This window comes from Rattus rattus, chromosome 12 (genome assembly GCF_011064425.1).
Source record: "Rattus rattus isolate New Zealand chromosome 12, Rrattus_CSIRO_v1, whole genome shotgun sequence".
Taxonomy (NCBI): Eukaryota; Metazoa; Chordata; class Mammalia; order Rodentia; family Muridae; genus Rattus; species Rattus rattus.
The window spans coordinates 56,883,564-56,898,998 of record NC_046165.1 but is presented as its reverse complement, the minus strand read 5'-3'; the positions used below and the strand labels follow the sequence as shown (position 1 = coordinate 56,898,998).

Below are 15,435 nucleotides of genomic sequence, written 5' to 3'. Positions count from 1 at the left end.
CCCAACTACACTAGGAAGAGAGAACGCGGCTCCGTTATATACTCCGCTCGTCTGAAAAAGGAAGCACGCTCAATCAGATCTCACTTTGCACAGTAGCAAGGGGTCAGGAAAAATGCCTTGCTTTGTGAATCCAAGTAATATATGTGTTTATTTTATGTGTATGGGTACTTTGTCTGCATATACGTCTGTGCACCCTGTGTATGGCTGGTGCCCTCAGAGGCCGGGTTGGGCCTGGCAAATTGAACTCAGGTCATCATTCTTAGTGGCAAGCATCTTTACCCAGTGAGTCATCTTGATCCTTTTAAATTATTGATTTAATCTCCTTATTCGTTATTAGCCTGTTTACATTTCCTGTCTGTGATTCAGGGTTTGTAGAGTGTGTGTTGCTACAAATGTATCCCATTACTTCAAGGTTGTCCCTCGTGACTGATTTTTTAATCATGTGCGTTGCTGTGGCATTGGTTCTAATGTCTCTTTTGTTTCAGATCTGTTTTCTTTCCATCTCTCTTTTACTCCTAGTTAATTTTGGCAAGAGTATATCAGTTTTGTTGATCTTTCAAAACACAGCGTTAGGGTGATTTTTCTTTCAGTTTTCCATTTTACTAATTTCCACACTGGTCTTTATCCTTCCTTCTGAGAGCTGTAAGCTTAGTTTGTTCTCCTGGTTCCCTGAGATGTGAAGTTTCAGCTAGCTTTCTAGTTGCCTATGAATCAGTCTTTGACTTGTTGGTTGTTTAAAGGGGCGTTGTCCAACTTCCACCAGCTTAGGGATTTTCTGGTTTTAAGTCCTCATCTTGCTCTATTGTGACTAGAAGGTATTATTACTTTGTCTAACTGCAGCAGCTCCTGGCTTTCCTGGAGGGCGATTGTAAGTCTGTTTGCTTGCTTTGCTTTCACTTACAGAGACTTTGTTTTCAGCCCAGTATTTACTGGCTCTTGGAGACTGGAAAACATCACACGTTCTGCTGATGTTGGCTGGGATACTCTGTGCATGGTACTTAGGTCCAATAGATCTTTGTTTCCTTTTTGAGTCCAAGTGTCATGTATACCAGGCTGGCATCAAACTCACTATATGGCCAAGGGTTACCTTCATCTTGGATCCTCCTGCCTCCCCTTTCCAAGTCCTGTTATGGCAAACATGCGCCATTAGATTCAATTTTATGCCATCCTGGAGACTGAACTGCTCCATGTTTAGCAAGCACTCTAAAGAGTGAGCTATATTTACAGTCCCAGAGTCCTCCTTTTGAATGTATCTTCTCTTTGGTTGTCTTATGTTCCTTTGCGAGCAGGTTATTGAAGTATCCTACTTTTCCTGCGTGGCTTAGTCTCCTTTAGATTCAGTCAAAGACTGCTCCATATAGTGAGACTCTCCAGTGTTCACACACAGATATTTGTACATAGATATAGTATCATATATTCATGAGTGTTTGACCCTTTATCTTTAGAATACATCTTTCTTTGTATATAACAGCAATGGTGTTACTGAAAACCTACAGAATAGTTTTTCCAGCTCTGTTTTAGTTATGGTTTGCTTCTGCCGTAACCAATCTTAAGTGTCCACTCAGATTAAAAGCTCCTAGGTGATTGGTGAAGCGCCCTTCTGGTGTGGCTATGATGTCATCTCTACATCATGAGGGCTTTGCTTCAGTCAGCGCTCTAACCCACTGGTGGGTTAAAAATTAGAATCAGTTATTGGGAAGGGAAGTATGGGATAAATATATTTCTTTTTATTTCTGTCTTTTCATTGAAAATAGATTAGTCTCCCCTCTCCCCATACCTCCCAGTTTCTTCCCCACCTCCCCTTCTGATCTACACTCTTTCTGTTTCTCCGTAGGGAAAAAACCAAACAGGTTTCTGAAGAATAAATCCTAATAGACAGTGTAGAGCGGGTGACTAGGCCCTCCGGGAGCTGCTTCTTTCTGTTTGTCTGATCCTGCTGATCTTTGACTGCAGAGCTTAACCCATTTACATTCACACAGTAGCTGACACCAAAGATTCATTGTTACCTTTGTGTTGTTTGGTCCATCAGCTTCTCCTCCACCCCCTCTTTCTCGCTGCTTTCCTTTGTGTTCTTCTAACTTTTGTCATCAGGAGCTTTTATTTCACTCTCAATTTCCTTTTATGAATAGCCATACCTCAGAGATATTGATGGTTCCGTTCCAGACCACCGCAATAAAGTGCACATTGCAATAAAGCAAGTCATGTGGATTTTTTTATTTCCCGATGCAAATAAAAGTGATGTTTATATTTCGCTGGTAGTTTATTAAGTGTCAAACAGAATTGTATCTTTAAAAACCATACATATGCCTTAATTAAAAAACACTCTGCAGCTAAAAATACCAATGATCATCTAAGTCCTTAGCAGATTGTACTCGGTTTTGCTCCTACAGTGATGTTACTGACTGATGGCTGGGCAGGTGCTAGGGATGACTGAAGTTGAACTAGCTGTGACAATTCCTTAAAAGAAGACAACATACAGCACATACCTTGGTTGCCAGACAGAGAGAAAGCAGTCTTGAACAGGCCAGGAAACCCTCCCTGGTGGCCAGCTTCCATGGTGCTAGGATAGTTGCTGTGGGCGAAAGAGCATTGATTTTGTCTTACCCAGCTCTGCATGGGTATAGACCCACCTGCCAGGCAAGCTGTGCCCACTGCTGCAATAGTGGCATGACTGTTTATGGGGTAACTAACCACTCTCTTGATTGGATTTGAGGCTTCCTCCATGAGAGAACCATACCTAGTACTATAAACACTGTCAAAAATCCATGGCTAGGGAAGCCAGAGGCCTTAGGGGAGAGGCTATTGATACAATTTTCTAAATAGCCATTTTGTCAAACTGCCTTCTAAATATATATGCTTCTATCCACAGATGTGTGCTATTCTCAAGCTTGGTCAGAGAATTGTCTCCATCCAAGAATAAGCCATTGAGAATGTTCAGCAATGGATGGAACTTTTTTGTTTTTTACTAGATAGCGTTTATTAAACACATTTGTATGCTGCAATTTAAAAATGTATTACTTTTAAAATCATTTAGTTTCTCTTAGCCACGGGGATATGTTTAAGGTCTGCCCTGCGCAGGACAGCAGACAGCGTGGGCTTCTACATACAACCTTTCCCCCAAGCCTCTGAATAAAGTGCTTCAACAACAACAACAACAAAAAAAATCATTTAGTTTTTTTTTTTCATCTTTATTAACTTGAGTATTTCTTATTTATATGTCGATTGTTATTCCCTTCCCGATTTCCCGCCAACATCCCCTAATCCTCCCCTCCCCCTTCTCTGGGTGTTCCCCTCCTTATCCTCCCCCATTACCGCCTCCCCCAACAATCATGTTCACTGGGGGTTCAGTCTTGGCAGGACCAAGGGCTTCCCCTTCCACTGGTGCTCTTACTAGGCTAATCATTGCTATCTATGAGGTTGGAGCCCAGGGTCAGTCCATGTATAATCTTTGGGTAGTGGCTTAGTCCCTGGAAGCTCTGGTTGGTTGGCATTGTTTTTCATATGGGGTCTCAAGCCCCTTCAAGCTCTTTCAGTCCTTTCTAAGATTCCTTCAACGGGGGTCCTGTTCTCAGTTCAGTGGTTTGCTGCTGGCATTAGCCTATGTATTTGCTGTATTCTGGCTGTGTCTCTCAGGAGAGATCTACATCCGGCTCCTGTCTGCTTGCACTTCTTTGCTTCATCCATCTTGTCTAGTTTGATGGCTGTATATGTATGGGCCACATGTGGGGCAGACTTTGTATGGGTGTTTCTTCTGCCTCTGTTCTAAACTTTGCCTCCCTATTCCCTCCCAAGGGTATTCTTGTTCCCCTTTTAAAGAAGGAGTGAAGCATTCGAATTTTGGTCATCCTTCTTGAGCTTCATGCGTTCTATGCATCTAGGGTAATTCGAGCATTTGGGCTAATAAACCACTTATCAATGAGTGCATACCGTGTGTGTTTTTCTGTGATTGGGTTACCTCACTCAGGATGATATTTTCCAGTTTGGATGGAACTTCTACATCAACCCCACCCCCACCCCATCTCCAAAAGGCTCAGGAAATTTTGCAGAAGAGGAGGAAGAAAACAATGTTCATAGAGAGTCACTTTTTTTTTAAACTAAGCAGTCTTTAATGGAAGTCCTGCATGCAAGTCCTCTGCTCCTGCATCTTCTCCATCATTTCTTCCCTGAACTTTCCCTTCTCCTGTCCTCCTTGACAGGACTTGGCTTTCCTCTCCAGGATCTTCTTGCGGTCCTTGTCCAGCTTTAGCCTGGTGATACCCACCTTGCTGGGGTGGATGCCCACATGGGCAGTTGTGCCATTATCCTTTTTCTAACTGGATTCGTTCAACGTAGATGATGTATTTCTTCCTGGACACTTGGACCACTTTGCCATCTTCTGGCATTTGTAGTGTTCTCAGACAACCTGAACTTTATCCTCCTTTCGAATGGCTGTAAACAGAACACTGTACTTCAGTCTCAGCTCTTTGACAACTGGAAGACGTGATCTTCCTCTTAACGTGTGAGGTGCACTGAATGCTGTTTGTGGTTCTGGCTTTGGTCAGGAGTCACAGAGGGATTGAGTTTCATTTCGGCAGCTGTGATCCAGCAATGGCCGCAAAAGGAAAGACGAGAGTCACATTTCCTTAAGAATGTGTAGGTTGAGCATGCCCCAGTGGATGAGGTCATGTTCTGGTGCATATAAAAAGCATATAAACTGGATCCAGCGGGATAAGAAGAAAACAGGGGGAAATGAGTTTGCGAGGAAAATGTGGTCTTGGGGGGGAGTTAGAGGTGGGAAATGAGGGATGGATACAATCAAGACACATTGTATATATGCACAAAAATTTCAAAGGATAAATATTGTTTAAAATTGACAATGAAGTTTGACATATCAATGGACCCCTCCTATCAGGAAAGATTATTTCTGTGTTGTGCCATGCTATTTGAGAGCAATTTACTCACAGAATTTCTTTCAGAGTCTTCTCTCAAGCCCTATCTCTGCCTTCCCGTCTGAGTATGTAATGCTCTACATCTTTTGCTGTCATTTCAATCAAGTCCCTAGTAGTTCCCAAGGAACAGACACCTTCTGACTGCTCATGAGAAGCACCTCATCAGCCACTAAAGTTTTACAGTGAGATTATAGCAACCATTCAGTCATCTCGCCAGGACTCATTTCTAACCGTAGGTGTCTTTAGTTATTCTCTCCAATATAGCCTTGAACCCCTCAAAGTCACCTATGAGTGTTAAAACTTACTCAGCCAAACTCATCAATGTTGGTGATTTCACCTCCTCTTCTGCTGATTGGATCTGCTTCATGCAGAATGTGTGTGTGTGTGTGTGTGTGTGTGTGTGTGTGTGTGTGTGTGTGTGTGTGTGTGTAAACTTGAGAGTGAAATTAAAAGGTATGACTTGACTATTAGCTTTAATTGTCAACTTGACACCTGGGAATCACCCGGAAAGAGTCCCAATAAAGGACCATCCACATTGAGTTGTCCTAGGGGCATGTCTGTGAGGGATTGTGTTAAATAAATTAATTGATATGGGACGATTCAGCACACTTTGGGCAGTATCATTCCCTAAGGAGGGGCTTCTGAACTACATAAGAGTGCAAAAATCAAGCTGAGCACACATAAGTAAACATTCATCTGCTTCTTTGCTCTTGACTATGGATGTGATGTGACTATGGGCTGTTTGAAGTTCTACAATAATGTACTGAAACCTGGATTTGCAAGCCCTTTGTCCCCCAGCTAGCTTTTTGTCAAAAATGAAACCAGGACAGCCTGTATATTCTATTGATAGTTCTTTGTGGTTATTGTTGCAAGCCATAACATGTTAAAGTTATAGCTGACTATTCAAACTTCAACGGCATACAAAAATTCTATTCCCATATGCTTGGTCTACTGCCCTATCTTATTACATCTTTATATAATGCATACTCACTAACTTAGATTTATAATTTGTTTTTGCAATTTAAGTTCATTCATACAAGAATTAAAAGTGAGTGTGTAGCAAAATTACCACACTACAATTTACTGTTTGTGTGTATAAATTTATTCTATTTATCAGAATTTGATTTGTGGGACTGTCTGTCATCCATTTCTTCCTGCCAAATGACTTCCTTCAATATTTACTGCTGAAAAGGTCTTGCAATAATTAACTCCTATAGTTTTTGTTTACCTAAAGAAGCTTTAAATTCTTTTTTTTTTTTTTTTTTTTTTTTTAGTTGAAGAACACCTTTGGCTTGGTTTCCAACACTTGTTAATAACACCCCACCCTATCTGGCCTTCTAGGTTTCTGCTTTGTGCTTTAGCAAAGCTCACCTGCATGCAATGAGCTGTTGTCTTCTTGCCCTTAAAAAAAATGTTCCCATTTTTTTGTCTTGGAACTTTAACTATCCGGGTCTCCTACCTTGTTTTCAGTGAAGGTATTAGGTTTCTTGGATGTGCATGTCCAGTTTTCCCTCCTTTAATTTAAGAAATTTCTGGCCATTATTTCATCAAATAAATTCTCTGCTTCTTTCTTAGCCTTCTGGAACTTTACTAATAATGCACTGCGCTGAATTCCTTGGCATCAGCATCCTACCAGCTCCAGCATCCTACCAGCTCCAGCATCCTACCAGCTCCAGCATCCTACCAGCTCCAGCATCCTGCCAGCTCCAGCATCCTACCAGCTCCTTGACTCTGTTTGCTCTTTCTTCCTTTCTCCTTTTTCATTGCTGTATGAAGTTCCTGATCTTTCCTCTTCCTGACCCAGTCAGATACTGGGACCCTTTCCAGAGACCTTAGTTCAATTACATTTCTTGATTACAATTTGTGTTTGTTTGTTTATTATTTGTTTGTATAGATTGTCCCTGTCCCTTGGTTACTTTTCTCCTTTTGCAACGCATGCTTCACCCAATGAGATTTACTCATCTGTGTTTCCTTCTAATACTGGATTTTTTCTTACTGTTTGCTACAATGTTTGTTAGGTGGTTCATCCATCTGCATCTCTCTCAGGTCAGGCACTGTGGTTTAATTTCTGTCTTTTCATTATACCATGATCCCCTGTTCCTCTGTGTGCCTGATCATGATGTCAGTGGTGATAATGAGTTTGGCATTTGGAAAAAATGATAGCTTGCCCCTCTTGGACTTTATCAACTGGCCTCCTGCAGTGGGAGTTGGGTTGGCATGAGGATGGGAATCACACGAATCAGTCAACCAAGGTACAGATTCTGGTGCCTCTCAAAACTTTCCTGACCAGCATCTGTTCTGGGGATGACTTGTGTTTTAGGCCTTTTCAAATTCCCTTAGCATGCTTCTTGAAAGCCTTTAATCTCTTGCTACTGAGGGCATCTGCCTGTGCAAATGCAATCCCGTATGCCACTGGGACCACATGGCTTGCAGTGACTACCAGTCCTGTTAGTTTCAGAATCAGGTGACATAGATACAGTCCCCTGAATGGGCTTAACCCTGAACACAGTTCCCTTTTGTTTCTGCTCAAAGAGACGTTAACCTGGTAGAGGATGTTTTCTCTCAGTGGCGTGGTCCTGGGTTAAGGACATGGGAAGTAGAGACACAGATTAGGGTACAAAAGCTGCCATCTTTCTGGTCCTCATAACTGGAATCCCTTCCTGATTTGATGGGATTATATAAGGATGCTGAGACCTTGACTGATCTCTAGAACGCTGACTGCTTTTCTCTCAGCTTGGTGTCTCTGTGGAAGAAAGCTCACTTTAAGTGCTGTGTTGTTTAAGACTGAGAATAAAATATTATATTTCCTACGAGAAGTGATTCTCCATTTCCTGGGTATCTCTTTGTCTTTCACCTGTCACACCCAAAGACCTCAGCTTGGATGTCTCTCCCATTTATCACATCTACCTTTACAATTAGTTCCCTTAGACAGACTGCATCTCTCCCCTCTAGGTCGCCAGACAGAGAAGCTGAGTGAGAGACTTGTGAGTCAGTATGTTTCAGCTGAAAAGCAAATGACTGGACTAATGAATGGGTGAGTGAATGAATGAGTGAATGAAAAGGTCTTCAAATAACAGGACAAGAAATGTAATGAACTGAAGACAAGGAGTCAGGAACAGGTAAGTCAGGGCCCTAAGGGAAAATGATAAAGACCCAGAGAAATTTGACAGAGGCACTCAGAAAGGAGCAGGGAAAATCACAATTCTATTTACATCTGACAAGGCCTGTGAGTGCCGTAATTCACACATTTTTATTTTAATTGACATGGAAATATGAGCACTGCCGCTCTAGAGTGCTTTAAAAATCAAATCTATAGCAAGCAAGTGGCTTTCTAGAAGATTACTCACTTGGGAGATGCTAAAACATGTTGACATAAAACAATAAACTTCTTGGGCTTTCACAGAGTCACATGAGCAACTGCATGCTGACCACCCGTCCTCAGAACTGGAGTCTTGTTTTATTTCCCATTTCCTGGTGCTGAGAACTAAGACTCATTTAAGGAATACTGTAGGGAAAGTGGGAGGGAGAAGAAAACACCCACGGTGTCCTTTGCATTGTTCCTCTGGCATCCGGGATGGACCTATGTCCCAGGGTTCAGGACCACCTGACAGTGAGCACAGTCACCCACCTCTTTTACCTTTTGCCATAACCATGCTACTTGAGTGCTTACTTACTGAGTTCTTAGCTTACTAAGCCTTGGGTAGCAGATTTCCTAATAGCTGGGAAGAAGTAGGTTTGGAGGTATGCGGTGTGGGGAATGGTGACTTGGTTTAACAATTGCACGTTTTAGCATCAGTGGCCAGCATTGTGACACTGCTTTCCAAAAGGCCCGTGTTATTAGCCTGATGTATGAAAAAGTTGACATAAACACAGGGAAGCAAAAGCAATCACTCCAAGTCTAACAAAACACCAGGGACGAAGAGCAGAGCTGTAGAAAAGCACCTTAAGGCTTGGGAGCTAATAACACCTCTAAAGGGTCTTCTCGCTGTTGTTTCAAATTTGGCTAACATTTGGCCTCTCTTACTAGAATGGAAATGCTACCTGCAGTTGCTATCCCCTTCCCTATTTCAAAATGTTTTTTTAAAGCATGATATGAATACATTAGAGACTCTTTCAGTTCTTGCAGAGGGAAAGTTCAAATGCAATTTGAACATATATTCTACATAATAAAGCCTGCCCAGATATAACAAATGGGGCTGTCAGATGGATTCTCACTTGAGACACCAACTGTAGCTAATATTCCTAGATATGCAGATGTTTTCTGTCTCTTTCTCTCAAACCAAAAAAAAAAAGGCATTTAATGGGAATAATGATAAATTGGTATTAATATGAAAAGACTCTGCCGCACTGTGACAAAGGACCCTACAGGTCAAGGTTGGAAGCTCATGTGAGCAGCAGAGGCCTTACCTCTGTGCAAGGCGGTCTTGGGGAATTTATGAGCTGAACTATTCACTCTGTCTGAAGACCACACAACATTCTTTTTTGCAAAGAGAAAAGTAAGACCCTGGGCTGGACTAAAAACTTCTGTTGGAAGAGACAGGATCCCCTGTGGTGTGTGAAACACACTCCACTGTGCTGACACACATAGAAATTAAGGGCTCTGTAAAGAATCAATGTGCTCACACAAGTCTGTCAAGGGCTAAAAAATATAAAACAAATCATGACCATTCTTTAGTCCCCGTACTGGAGCCCACATCTGTGCTCAGCAGGTTACAGTGTCCCTAGACGCACCTCTGCTCTCCCTCCTGGGATTCCATTTCTCGACATCCACAGTCACCTCCACATTTGTTTCCACTTAGGCTTTCCCAGGCCCTCCCCTTCTTGTGCATTTGTGTGGAGGCCCTCAATCTGTGGAGAAATGTAAGGAAAACCTGCACTTAGTTTCTTCTGCATAAAGGAAGAAAAGATAGGAGGTAAAGGCTAATTGTCTGATGAGGCCTCTCCTTGATGAAAATCTACTTCCCAGAGAACACTCACTAGGGAAACCCTTACTTGAATGGCTTGGTAGTCATCAAATGCTCTCTGCAGACCTGGAGTCTGTAAAGGTAGAGACAGCCTTTTATTGAGCTTCAGAGAATTTACTTTGGACAAACAAGTTAGTTCCATGGCTGGAAGGGTGAGGGAGGGAGTTAATTTACCTGAAATCACATGCTATGATTTCCAGTCTGCACGTGAATACATGGAGCCGACTTGACTTCACTGACTTTGCACCTATCAAGAATAGAAATCAGAAACTCACAGAAAAGTGATCAGAGTATTTACCTATCAGGCTCTGAGTGGCCACACACTTTTCCGTTGAAATGATTTAGGCAGTTTATGATAGCAGTCTACCTCCAAATTATGCTAATTATGTTTCAGAACCCAACAAGAGACTCCCTCTCTCCTCTTCTTCCACGTTGATTCAACTTTTAATTCAGGATGATATGACATAAGTGTTTGCTATTATCAAAGATTACCAATCTCTGTGACAGCTAGCCGGATTTCCTGTGTCATGGAAACCAGACGGAATGGTGGATTGCTAGAGGGGATCAGTTAGACAGAGAACACTGACTCTGGTGCAAGGGTGACAACAGGCACTAAAGAAAGCTGAGCTTGTAACTGATCATATTTACATGTAGCCCACAGGAACTACATTGCTCTTCTCGGTCTCTGACAGACGTGAACGGTCACTTGAATGTGCTTCCAGATTACAACACTCCAGAATCAAGTTTATTGCCAACAGTTCTGCACTGAAATCTTTGCCTCGAGGCCAAGGTTCCCCTTACAGGCACATACGCTATATGCTATAGTTTCATCCTCACTGTCTTGGGTAGCCCGGCTGCTCATGCAGAAGCAGTTCTTTCCAGGACCACCCTGCCTCTTTCTTTTTCAGTGAACTTTGAACTGATTCCTTGCACATGGGGCAGCTTTACATCAATGGCTCACATCATCCCATGAAAGGGCTGATGGGAAGCTCAAGCCCCTTTTACTTTCCTAAAGTCTGGCCCATTAGCTTTCACCCAGTGCTTCCTGCTGAGACACTGGTAGGCTGAGTCCCTCCACCACAGTCCCTCAGCTGTAGCTACATCTAGCAACACTGTGACCAAACGCTGGCTGCAGTGTTTACTAACCATGACCTTGAGCATGCTATTAGGAAGACTAAATGGCAGGATTCAAGGGAAGCTTTGAGAATGGGGATGCCATGTAATGAGTACTGAATAAATGTCGGCCGCCATTAAATGTCCTTGAAGTTTTGAAGAGAATAAGAAGATAAATTCGTGACACTGCTGCAGAGATCCCCTAAAAGTGTACTTTCGAACACTCTGCTCCTTGACGGCTCACAGAAAGTGAGCCTATGGCTTCTAGACAGTGTGGGAGACCCTTTGTCACTGTTTCACCCGTGACTTCTTTTTCATGAATGGTTCCCAAGATGACTCTGAAGAGAGGATTTCCCAGGACCTACAAGTAGAAAATGCATTTCTCACTTCTATAAGGCTTTGACCAAATGTACCATGGCTCTAATTTTTATGGGCCTGAACAAGTATCATTCCTATTCGTACTGGGGATAGGAGTCAAGGCCTCGTGAACACAGGACTAAAGCGAAAAGATAGCAGGTAGGACAAATAAGCTTGTCTTAATCACTTCCTTGCCAGTGTCCTCTGGTGCTGGAAACCCATGTTCCCATTCTCCCCTTCCTCCCCTGACCTCAGCACAACTGATTGGCTAGATACTAACAGATAAAAAAGTAGACTCCACATAAAAAGTGGGTGACTAACAGCACTGCCTTCTGCACAATGCATTTACAACATAATTGAGCAAGAACTTGGTTTTGTTTTCATGATTCTTGTCTCCAAATGAAGGTTTCTGAAAGCAATCTAACCATTATTTATACTGATTGGTGATAACCCTGTGTGGAAGCCCTCAATATCTGTGCCTCGTGAAACAAAAGCAAACTGCTCACAAATGTTCACAACATTTTCCTCTCCCCGGTCTTTCCAGTCTTTCCATAACGTACAGAGTACTTTCTATTGAAAAAAAATATTAATTAACGTGGACAGAACTAGAAGTCATGTAGGTGCTTGGTACAACACATGGGCTGAAGGGGATGTCAGGACAGCAGTTACAGGGGACACTGATTAGAGTCTCACTCAGCCCCATAACAAGCTCTTCAGATCAGCATAGTTTGTCAATAAGACAACAACCCCAAAAAAAGTAAAATATATCCTGAAAACAAAACAAAACAAGCCAAAAACCTTGCCATTTCACAGTTATGTAGTAACAGGTCTTCGCTACATTTAAATGTGCACTGAGCAAAACATCTCTCTCTCTCTCTCTCTCTCTCTCTCTCTCTGTCTCTCTCTGTCTGTCTCTCTCTCTCTCTCTCTCTCTCTCTCTCTCTGTGTGTGTGTGTGTGTGTGTGTGTGTGTGTGTGTGTGTGTGTGTGTGTGTGCACGTGTGAGTGTGTAGAGCCACGGGACAGACATTCTTCAAGGCCAGGTCAATACTCCTACAACTCATTTGTCAAGAGACACATGTTCACTGACTTCAGGAAACACCGGTTCTGGGTGAAAAAATAAAAGGTCATTCATTTCTCAATCTCACTCGGAAAGGTCACTTTAAAACCCATGACCCAGAAGGAACAGACTGGTAAACAAGAGTCCCAGTTGTCTTCTTCATCCATTAGCTTCTGCTGTTTATACTATGAGTAACTCCCGGACTCCATACTTACTTTCGAACATCCCAAGAAGTGAAATGAACCCTTGGTTAGTGGTCAGATTAGGAAACTGAACGTTGGAATTGGAGAGATGGTTCAGTGATCAAGGGTGCCTACTCCTCTCACAGAGGACCCTAGTTTGACTCCTAGAACCCGCATGGGAGACATAACTATCTGCAACTCCAGCTCCAGGGATCAGACGCCCTCTCCTGGCTTCTGTGTGTAGCTGCACATATGTGGCATACATTCTCACTTACACATGACACACACATGAATAAAATATATTTAAAAAAATCTTTAAAAAGAAATTGGTTGTTTACTTTTCCTTTTCCTTTTTTTAAAATCAAGAAGAAGGGTATGAGGTCCCAGAAAACGTTTTTCTTTCTTTTTTTTTTTTAAGATTTATTTATTATATAGGAGTACACTGTAGCTGTCTTCAGACACACCAGAAGAGGGCATCAGATCTCTTTACAGATGGTTGTGAGCCACCCTGTGGTTGCTGGGAATTGAACTCAAGACTTCGGGAAGAGCAGTCAGTGCTCTTAACCTCTGAGTCATCTCTCCAGCCCGCCCCCCCCACCCCAGAAAACTTTAAAACCCCAATTTAGAAGCTGTCTAGACATGAGGGCTTTGTGCATTTATTTAATTGGCATTTACTGCACCCCTGTTGAGTGAAGAGTACTGTAAATGCATAAGATACAATCCCCACCCCAAGGAAGCATTTCCTTCCGACAGGGTGACAATTCAGTTGTACAGCCGGGGAGAAGAACGTGCCCAGGTGAGCTTGGAGATATCTGGATTCCAAGCCCTTTCCTGGCTCAGAAGCATAAGGCTGATTCCACTCAGTACCCAGTTTATGCCTGCTGTGAACAGAATTAAGACTGTGTCTCTTCATAGGACTGCCACGAGTAGTAAATGAGATGGGATGGGGCTTTCAGAAAACAGTTCATCAAGGGCTTGGGAGCCAGCTTTGCTTTGAGGTGATTGCCTTGCTAGCATGAAAACCTGAGTTTATCCCCCGCCCCACCCCCGCCAAAATAAACCATTATAAAAAGTCGAAGTATGGCACACACCTCTAATTCCAGAACATGGGAGTCAAAGGCAGACAGATCTCTGAGTCTGAGGCCAGATTAGTCTATATAACAAGTTACAGGGTATCCAAGGCTACAGTGTGAACATCTGTCTCAATAAACAAACAAATAATAAAAAAAAAAAAAAAACATGAATAGGGACAAGAGGAAGTCTGGATAAGAGAAAGATAAAGCTTGGGGCTGGATGGCCAGATATCCTGTGCAAATCAGCTCTGTTCAGGCCTGTGAGAGACACTGCCTCAAAAAGACAGGGCAGGAAGCATGGGAGGAACAATACTTGAAGTTGTCCCCCAGCCCCTACATGCACACATGTGCACCCATCCAAACATGCGCATGCTTGCGTGCATGTGAGCACACCACACACACACACACACACACACACACACACACACACACAGAGAGAGAGAGAGAGAGAGAGAGAGAGAAATAGAGAGAGAGAAATAGAGAGAGACAGACAGAGACAGAGACAGACTGATACAAATGAAAGATGCTACCATTGTTGTTGATAAAACTTTCATCTTTAAGACTCTATAAAAGACACTGCCAATGGGTTTTAATTTTTCTTACGGCTGCTGACTTTGACTCTGAGTGCATCTGAATGTGAGACAGCTGAGTAGCATGAAGCAGGGATAAATAGCATTTTACCTGAGACCATTTTCCCTCCTGAGTAGTGAGAGTTTGTGAACCAGCCCGTCTTTGGCCCTTGGCTTCTCTTTCATGAATGTACCTTTCATTTCATGTGTTAAGGAACTTACAAGTAGTCTGCTTGGGTCCCTGGAGAAACTTCAACAAAGGTATATTGAGGAAGAAGATTTTTGTGTCCTTTTCTTCTAAATGTGTCTTTCTGGAAACTAAAAAGATCCATCTCAAGGACATCATACTGAAGCAGTAATGGTTTACACAACTCAAAAAAATCTAATAGGGGTGAGTGGACTTATTAATTCAGTGGCTTATCGAAATGCCCCAAACATCCTATGTCACTCAAATCTACATGCTTGACTGTTTTCTCTGGATATTTGGTTTTGCTTTTTGTTAAACAAAATTGAGGATTAGGCTACATTAAGGCAATTCCACTTCAACATTTCCCCCTGCCCCCGAGACAGGGTATCTCTACATAGCCCTGGCTTGCCCTGGAACTCAGTATGTAGACCAAGCTGGCCTTGAACTCACAGAGATCTACCTGCCTCTGCCTCCTGAGTGCTGAGGGTTGGAGGCGTGCACCACCACACCAACTTGAACTTTCGTTTTCAACTATTGTAAGTCTTCGTTCCTTGTCCAGTCCGTTCTTTATTTGAATTCATCAAGTGATGTGGTACCCTGAAAAGAATAGATGGATGCCCATGACTTCCATTTGCACTGTAGTCCCTTCCTAGCCATGATTTCAGCTACCACGGTCAGCCAGGGTCTGGAAACACTAAGTGGAAGATTCCAGAAATAAGCAGTACGTATGTTTTAACTTGTGAGTGTTTTAGAGCTTAAGAAAGCTCGCATCATTCTGCTCCATCCTGCCATCGTATCATATGTGAGTGATCCTTTGTTCAACGTTGGCATGCTGTGTATACTATTTGACTATTAATCATCTCTTAGCTATCTGGGTTACCATATTGATTGCTCATGATGCAGGGTTTGTGTTCAAGTAGTCTATTTTTTTTCCCAAAGAAACAAGAGCAGTGATACAAAGCAGACACCTGAGAATGAAATATATAAGGATGATGAACCAGTG

The 15,435-nt window shown here is 42.6% G+C and overlaps 1 pseudogene; it reads right to left on the bottom strand.

The window, feature by feature from the left end:
* Positions 1 to 4,105: 4,105 nt before the first annotated feature.
* LOC116913176 lies at positions 4,106 to 4,566 on the bottom strand (annotated as a pseudogene).
* Between the last annotated feature and the right edge of the window lie 10,869 nt (positions 4,567 to 15,435).